A 7,537-nucleotide genomic window follows, 5' to 3' on the forward strand; every position below is an offset into this window, starting at 1 on the left:
TGCTGCAGCTATTTGGGGTCTTTTATGGTTCCATATACATTTTTAGAGAATTTGTTCTAGATCTGTTAAATATGCTGTTGGTATTTTAATGGGTTGCATTGAATCTGTAGAATGCTTTGGTTATTATGGGCATTTTAATGATGTTGATTCTTCCAATCTATGAACAGGGTATATTTTTCTACTTGTTTGTGTCTTCCTCCATCTCTTTTTTCAACGTCCTGTAGTTTTCTGAGTATAGGTCTTTTACCTCTTTGGTTAAGTTTATTCCTAAGTATCTTAATTTTTTTGTTGCAATAGTAAATGGGATTGTTTGTTTAGTTTCTCTTTTTGAGAGTTCATTATGTAAGTTGTGAAAATCCTAGAAGAATCCATAGGCAGCAAAATGTCAGACGTCTCTCGTAGCAATATGTTTGTGGATACATCTACTAGGGAAAAGAAAACTAAGGAGAAAATAATCAAATGGGACTACATCAAAATAAAAAGCTTCTGCACAGCAAGAAACCATCAACAAAATGAAAAGGGAGCCCACTGCGTGGGAGAACGTATTTGCCAATTATTCATCTGATAAGGGGTTAATTTCCAAAATATATAAGGAACTCATACAACTTAACAAAAGGAAGACAAACAATCCAATTAAAAATAGCTGCTGCCCGGCCGGCGATGTGAGAGCCGACGGCGGCGCATCAGCTTCCACAGGCTCTCGGGCTGTGATCTGGACCGAAAGGCGCACTCTCCCCTTCGGCTCCACCCCGCCTGCACAGCTTCTTGGATTTTATGGTGTCCGACACACCAGCTACTTCACAGCTTCCTGGCACCTCCAGAAGCAATTGCCACCAGGTTTACCCGTCATTCCTTCTGAAATACTGGCCCCAGGTCCAGGTAGAGCAGTGGAGTGGCCTCGCTCTCCCTGGCTCCCTGGCTACCAGGAGGGGGACAGGTTTTTTTTACCTCGGAGGGACCAGGCAGTAACAAGGCTGCACAGTGGGCTGTGGGCCAGAGGCGGGACCTGTGGGGAGCCGCGGGTGAGGCAGGGCCGCGGTTCCTGCAGCATCAACGGGGTTCTGCAGCCGACACAGGGACCCCAATCAGCCCTTCCCCACGTCCTCAGACCAGCAGCCTTGCTGCGGGGGGCCTGACAGGGTCTCGGCCTCCCCGGACCTGCTCATTGGAAACAGAGGAGGGTTCGGAATCTGCATGCTTATGTCTACGCCAGGGACTGTGGCGGCGATACCATGTGAGCACAGCTGGTGTGGACAGTACCAACCTTCCATCAGGATCCGTGAGAGCCCATTCCAGGAAGCTGGGGAGAGACGTAGGGGCACCAGGTGACATTGTTGGCACTGACAGGGAGCCCAGCTCTGCCATCATCCTCTGACCTTGCCGTTCAGATTCCTGGTTCACATTATCTACCTCAGCAGACAGAGCAAAAATGTGGGAGCACCCAGCGCAGCACCACAGCAGCCCTCAGAGCACCCAGCACAGCATCACAGCAGCCCTCAGAGCACCCAGCACAGCACCACAGCAGCCCTCAGAGCACCCAGCACAGCACCACAGCAGCCCTCAGAGCACCCAGCACAGCACCACAGCAGCCCTCAGAGCACCCAGCACAGCACCACAGCAGCCCTCAGAGCACCCAGCACAGCACCACAGCAGCCCTCAGAGCACCCAGCACAGCACCACAGCAGCCCTCAGAGCACCCAGCACAGCACCACAGCAGCCCTCAGAGCACCCAGCACAGCACCACAGCAGCCCTCAGAGCACCCAGCACAGCACCACAGCAGCCCTCAGAGCACCCAGCACAGCACCACAGCAGCCCTCAGAGCACCCAGCACAGCACCACAGCAGCCCTCAGAGCACCCAGCACAGCACCACAGCAGCCCTCAGAGCACCCAGCACAGCACCACAGCAGCCCTCAGAGCACCCAGCACAGCACCACAGCAGCCCTCAGAGCACCCAGCACAGCACCACAGCAGCCCTCAGAGCACCCAGCACAGCACCACAGCAGCCCTCAGAGCACCCAGCACAGCACCACAGCAGCCCTCAGAGCACCCAGCACAGCACCACAGCAGCCCTCAGAGCACCCAGCACAGCACCACAGCAGCCCTCAGAGCACCCAGCACAGCACCACAGCAGCCCTCAGAGCACCCAGCACAGCACCACAGCAGCCCTCAGAGCACCCAGCACAGCACCACAGCAGCCCTCAGAGCACCCAGCACAGCACCACAGCAGCCCTCAGAGCACCCAGCACAGCACCACAGCAGCCCTCAGAGCACCCAGCACAGCACCAGCGCAGCACAGCAGCCCTCAGAGCACCCAGCGCAGCACCACAGCAGCCCTCAGAGCACCCAGCACAGCACCACAGCGGCCCTCAGAGCAGCCAGCACAGCAGCCCTCAGAGCACCCCGTGCAGCACCACAGCAGCCCTCGGAGCACCCAGTGCAGCACCACAGCAGCCCTCGGAGCACCCAGGACAGCACCACAGCAGCCCTCGGAGCACCCAGCGCAGCACCACAGCAGCCCTTAGAGCACCCAGAGCAGCACCACAGCAGCCCTCAGAGCCCCCAGCACAGCACCACAGCGGCCCTCAGAGCACCCAGCACAGCACCACAGCAGCCCTCAGAGCACCCAGCGCAGCACCACAGCAGCCCTCAGAGCACCCAGCACAGCACCCAGCACCACCTGTGGCACTGCCACATCTGGTAGTAATAGCTCAGCTGTGACAGAGCCGGGAGGGGCCTCACAGCTGCACAGAGAGCTGGCGGAGAACATAGCCATGTCCCTCTGGGTGAGGGAGAGCAAACCGTCTGCAGACATCTGAAAAGCTGGCCATTCCTCCCTCCAGCTTAACACAGATTTTTTTTTACTCATTGACCTAAAAAGAAATAATTGGTCAGAAGATTTGGATTCAGACTAAAGTGTTCCAACCACATAAAAAGCCGGGACGGGAAGGGACTGAGAGGCGCGGACGCCTGTCACACAGCTTCCCCCGGAGGCGGCCGTGCTGGGCCGTGACGCTCCCTGCAGGCGGTGAACACGCGCAGCACACTCACCTCCCGTGCCTGCCTGCGTTACCCCTATCCAGCCCAGGCCCCAGTGTCGCTGGGAGGGGCATCATTTTAAAATCATCTACTTCCTGCCCCCTTTCTTTTGCACGATGGAGTATTTGTTCTTTGCTGAAATGAGGTAAGTGCATTTTTTGGATCTGAGAAAGGCCTGGGATCTATAAAAAGACACGGGTTCCTTAGAGAGTAAATTCCAGTGCTCACAGAACTACATCAGAGCAATTAAAAAAGAGAGCATTAAAGATAGCTCTCCCCTGACGCCGGCCTGAGTAGGACACGCTGCCCCTCCACCTGCCCCTCCAGCGGCGTCCTGGGGGCCACGCGCACGGCGTTTAAATGATGATAATGAGCAGCGAGGATGGGGCTCACCAGGGGGAGGCGGTGAGCGGGCTCGCACCCCAGATTCAGAGACACAGTGAGCACACGTGGGGTATTCAGGCCACAGGAAAGTAGGCAACACCCCCTGGGAAGCAGTGACTGGGACAGCTCTCAGGTGCCCTCCACGGAGACCCACCCTCCCAAGAATCACTGTGACGCGATGCCAATTTCTGTTTCGGTCTGCGTTTGTTTTCTTGTGAAATCCAGAATGAGTTCCTGGGCAAAGATGAGCAAAAGCAAAGTTTTATCACAGAAAAGCTCCCTGCTGTAGGGAGGGCCCCGAGCGGGTTGCTGGGAAGCTCCTTGTCTAGGGGTTCATGTGCCCTCATAACTGCCCATTGGTTGGTCTGAAAAATTCGGCCCTAGCGACATCCATACATTTTAAACTCCAGGGTTCCCGCTCATTTTCCCACCCTGGGCATCCAGCCCGTGATCAGGGCCCTCTGCCTTTGCGATTTTACACAGGACAGGGTGTGGCTGACGAACTGGTCCTGCTCACACCCTTGGGGTTCAGCTGCACCTTCCTCTACATCCCCCCTCCCCACATAGCCCTGTCCCTGATTGCCTCCCTCCTAACTCCTCAACAGCACCCTGCTTAACCCAAAGGGAAGCAGCAGCATTGAATTACGGTGAAGGGTGTCTTCCGACGTGAGGTCCTTGCTCACAAGGACCCTGCCCACCCCTCCGCCCTGGGACTGGCGAGCGTTGCTCACGAGGGTCACTGTGGTGTTGTGATGACTGTTTGTCACATTGAGAGGAGTGAGCGTGACTCACAGGCGACAGGGCAGGGCCCGTGGGAAACGGGGCAGACACGGCAGCCTGAGCAGCCTAATCACAGGAACCAACCAGGCAGGGACCACAGAATGATTTCAGACTCAGAGCAGGAGGCCTGGGACCCGAGGGAGGGCCTGCAGCACCAAGGTGAACGGACGGACGCACAGGAGCAGGGAAGTTCAGGTCCGTTGCTGGGCAAGAACAATGAGGGGATCAATCAGGTGATGACACCGTAGACATAGAGCCGGCTTGCAGCAAAGGTACAGCCCTAGACTACAAGGCTTGACTGGCAACTGTTAACATAAAAACATTCAAACCTGTAAAAAATTTTGTGAGTTTATTTGAGCCAAACTGTTGACAATTGCCAGGAAGTAGAATCTCAATGGATTGGGATAATGCCCCGGAGAATGGCGGGTTACATCTGTATTTATACATTGAAATCAAAGGAGGGACGTAGGTGGGCTACAGGAAACCCACTGGTGATAGACTAGAGAGGCGGGAGCAAGCAAAGCGGAGAAACCCCTGGGATTGGATAAAAAGTACAATGATAGACACATACTAAGGTGGGTGCAGGAACAATTAACATGATAACAATGAAGGAATTTGTAGTCTCTGTTCTGGTGCCCACCCAGGCACATTAGGTTGTGCCCCAAGGGGTCCAGAAAAAGGGAAGTTACAAGTCACCCTGACATTTCAAGGGTATGTTATCATAGATGCAAAAAGACAGATAGGCTCAGTGAAGGTAAAGGTTGACCTTGTCAGTGAAGATACCAGCCTAGGAGGTAACTACCCACCATCACTGCTTTAGTTAAAGTTTAATTTCAGATCATTCTTTGTGGTGATTTTAGGTCTGAGTTTGCAAGACTGCCATGCAGGCCTCCCTGAGCTTGTCAGGTCAGCATGTGGCCCCTTTCGTCCACACATCCCCCTTTTGGTCAGAAATCAATCCAAAGGATGCATTGATGCCCACCCTTTTGGTTGGATAATGGAGTCCCATGGTGCTAGGAAGGCTCATTCCTAGGATGTCTCAGTGTCAGCATGTCTTGCTGAACAGCTGGACCACTGGGGATGGGCAAGACCATAACCTTAGATGGCATTTAAGGTCAAATTATTATTATTAAAAAAGGGCAGGTAAATGAGAGGCAGTCAGATCCTATATGTCCTTGCTAAAAAGTAGTCTGGATCATTTCTAATTTTTGAGCCATCATGATCTGAATCTTTTTAAGGTTTGTCAAGTTTCGTTTTTCTGCATCTAGTATAACATCTACATAACAGGAACAAAAGTAACAATACCAAACCAATAACATTGATTAGGAACAGAAAATGTCTATTATTAGACAAGGAAGGATCTGAGGGGAAACAAGTATCTGCTATTAACCAGAAGTTCCAATTTTTCTTCTGGGAAGTTAATTTCATCCAATCCTATATTTAGACAATATTCATCTAAAATACTCATCTAGATTAGATCTACATATAATTCTACCAGGGGAATTATTAGGGGGGTGTTCTTGGAGAAATTTGACCAACATAGGTCCTTTATCATAGATATAGCCTAAAAAATGCAGCAAAACTTATATTGATAGTAGAAGACCACCAGAGTGTGGCCAGCAAAACATTAACTTCATTATCATAGCTGATAATCAGAATATCACTGTTGAGCAGGTGGGAAAGATTAGCAGGTACCCAAGTTACATTTTCCACGGGGTCTAGGACAGCTCTTTGGCCCCTTGAGTGTGGCTCTTCCACAAAATACCACGTGCAGGCACGCACATACAGTGTGATTGAAACTTCATGGCCCATGCGCAGAAGTTGGTATTTTGTGGAAGAGCCACACTCAAGGGGCCAAAGAGCCACATGTGGCTCGCAAGTCGCAGTTTGCCAAGCTCCAGTTTGCCGAACGCTGGTGTAGGGAAACAGATATTGTTTCCACTAGGAAACCATAAGGAGGAGAATGGTAGTAAAAAAATCACTTTATATACATTCAATCAGTAACAATTAGGTGACAAGAACAAGGTTTGAGCAGCATCAATCTGTGAGCATACAGGCCTTGTTGACATCTTGGGATGGCTGTCTACCTCCTCCATAGTCGGCGGCTTCTCATCCTTGAGATGAAGGTGAGTGTCAAAGACGGGGGCAGATGTCCATTCATGGTGGTCAAGTACCTGGTAAGGTGAGGTCCCTTTAACACTGTTGGAGAGCGTCTTTCATTAATGTATTTCCCAATGGACAAAATCTCCGGGTTGTTGTAGTCTTTGAATCTTTGTCGCCTGTGAAATGAATGTTACTAATTTGTTAGTCCCTACAATGCAGAATGTCTGCTTTTTAGTTTTCTTTATCTTTGGGAAACAAAAGATTTAAAAATCAACAATATTTTAAAGTCATTAGAGTCATAAGAATAATTATTCTCAATTCCTTCAGTCCCATAGTTATTTTTGTTTATCCTGATTATTTGCCAGTAGTTTTTTAATTCAGTTATTATTTGAAGTTCTACAAATCTTTATCCAGTTCAAAGATGTGACCTCCTTAGAAGCCTGAAATTTAGAGTAAGTCAGAGTCCTCTTCATGAATTTTTCTAAAGATAAATATACCTACAAATGCATCAGAGTAAAGCAAGACTATCCATGAATGACAAAAATTAAAAGTGGCATGGTTATAGATTTGATAATAATTTTGCTTTTCTATAAGATATAACATTCCAAGAGAACAATTTTTTGATAAATAATAATTCCTGTAAAATGACATAGAGAATAATATAAAATTTGTATACTTTTAGATTTAATATATAATTTCAGCATATAAAGTAAGATTTTAAAACGGGGCATATGGCTTATTGCAAGCAGTGTATTGAGCATTGAAAATAATTCATAAAGTCCCAATATGTAAAACGCAAATACCCCAAGTATCACTGGCAGACGCCCCACAGGGAATCATCACTTTGGCTTGCCTGGTGTTCCTGACTGGACACCTGCTACCCCTGAGAGCTTCTTGTTTGAACTTGGCTCTGAATCTTTGCAAGTTCCTTTGTGAAGCAGACTGAAATTCCTATAACATTCATTTTAACAAAATATCTTACCTAATAATAGACAAACATGCAAATTGACCATACCTTCGCTACGCCCCAAGCCACGCCCACCAGCCAGTCAGAGCGACTATATGCAAATTAACCCAACCAAGATGGCAGCTGGCAGCCACGGAGCTGGATCGAGCAGGAGGCTTGGTTGTCCCAATGATGGAGGAAGCCAAGCTTCCCGGCCAGCTGCTGCCTCCTCTCAAGGCAACAAAGTTTCAATTATAGAAGGTAAATAAACCCCAGATACCTGCTT

This window comes from Myotis brandtii, unplaced genomic scaffold (assembly GCF_000412655.1).
Source record: "Myotis brandtii unplaced genomic scaffold, ASM41265v1 scaffold1882, whole genome shotgun sequence".
NCBI classification, from domain to species: Eukaryota; Metazoa; Chordata; class Mammalia; order Chiroptera; family Vespertilionidae; genus Myotis; species Myotis brandtii.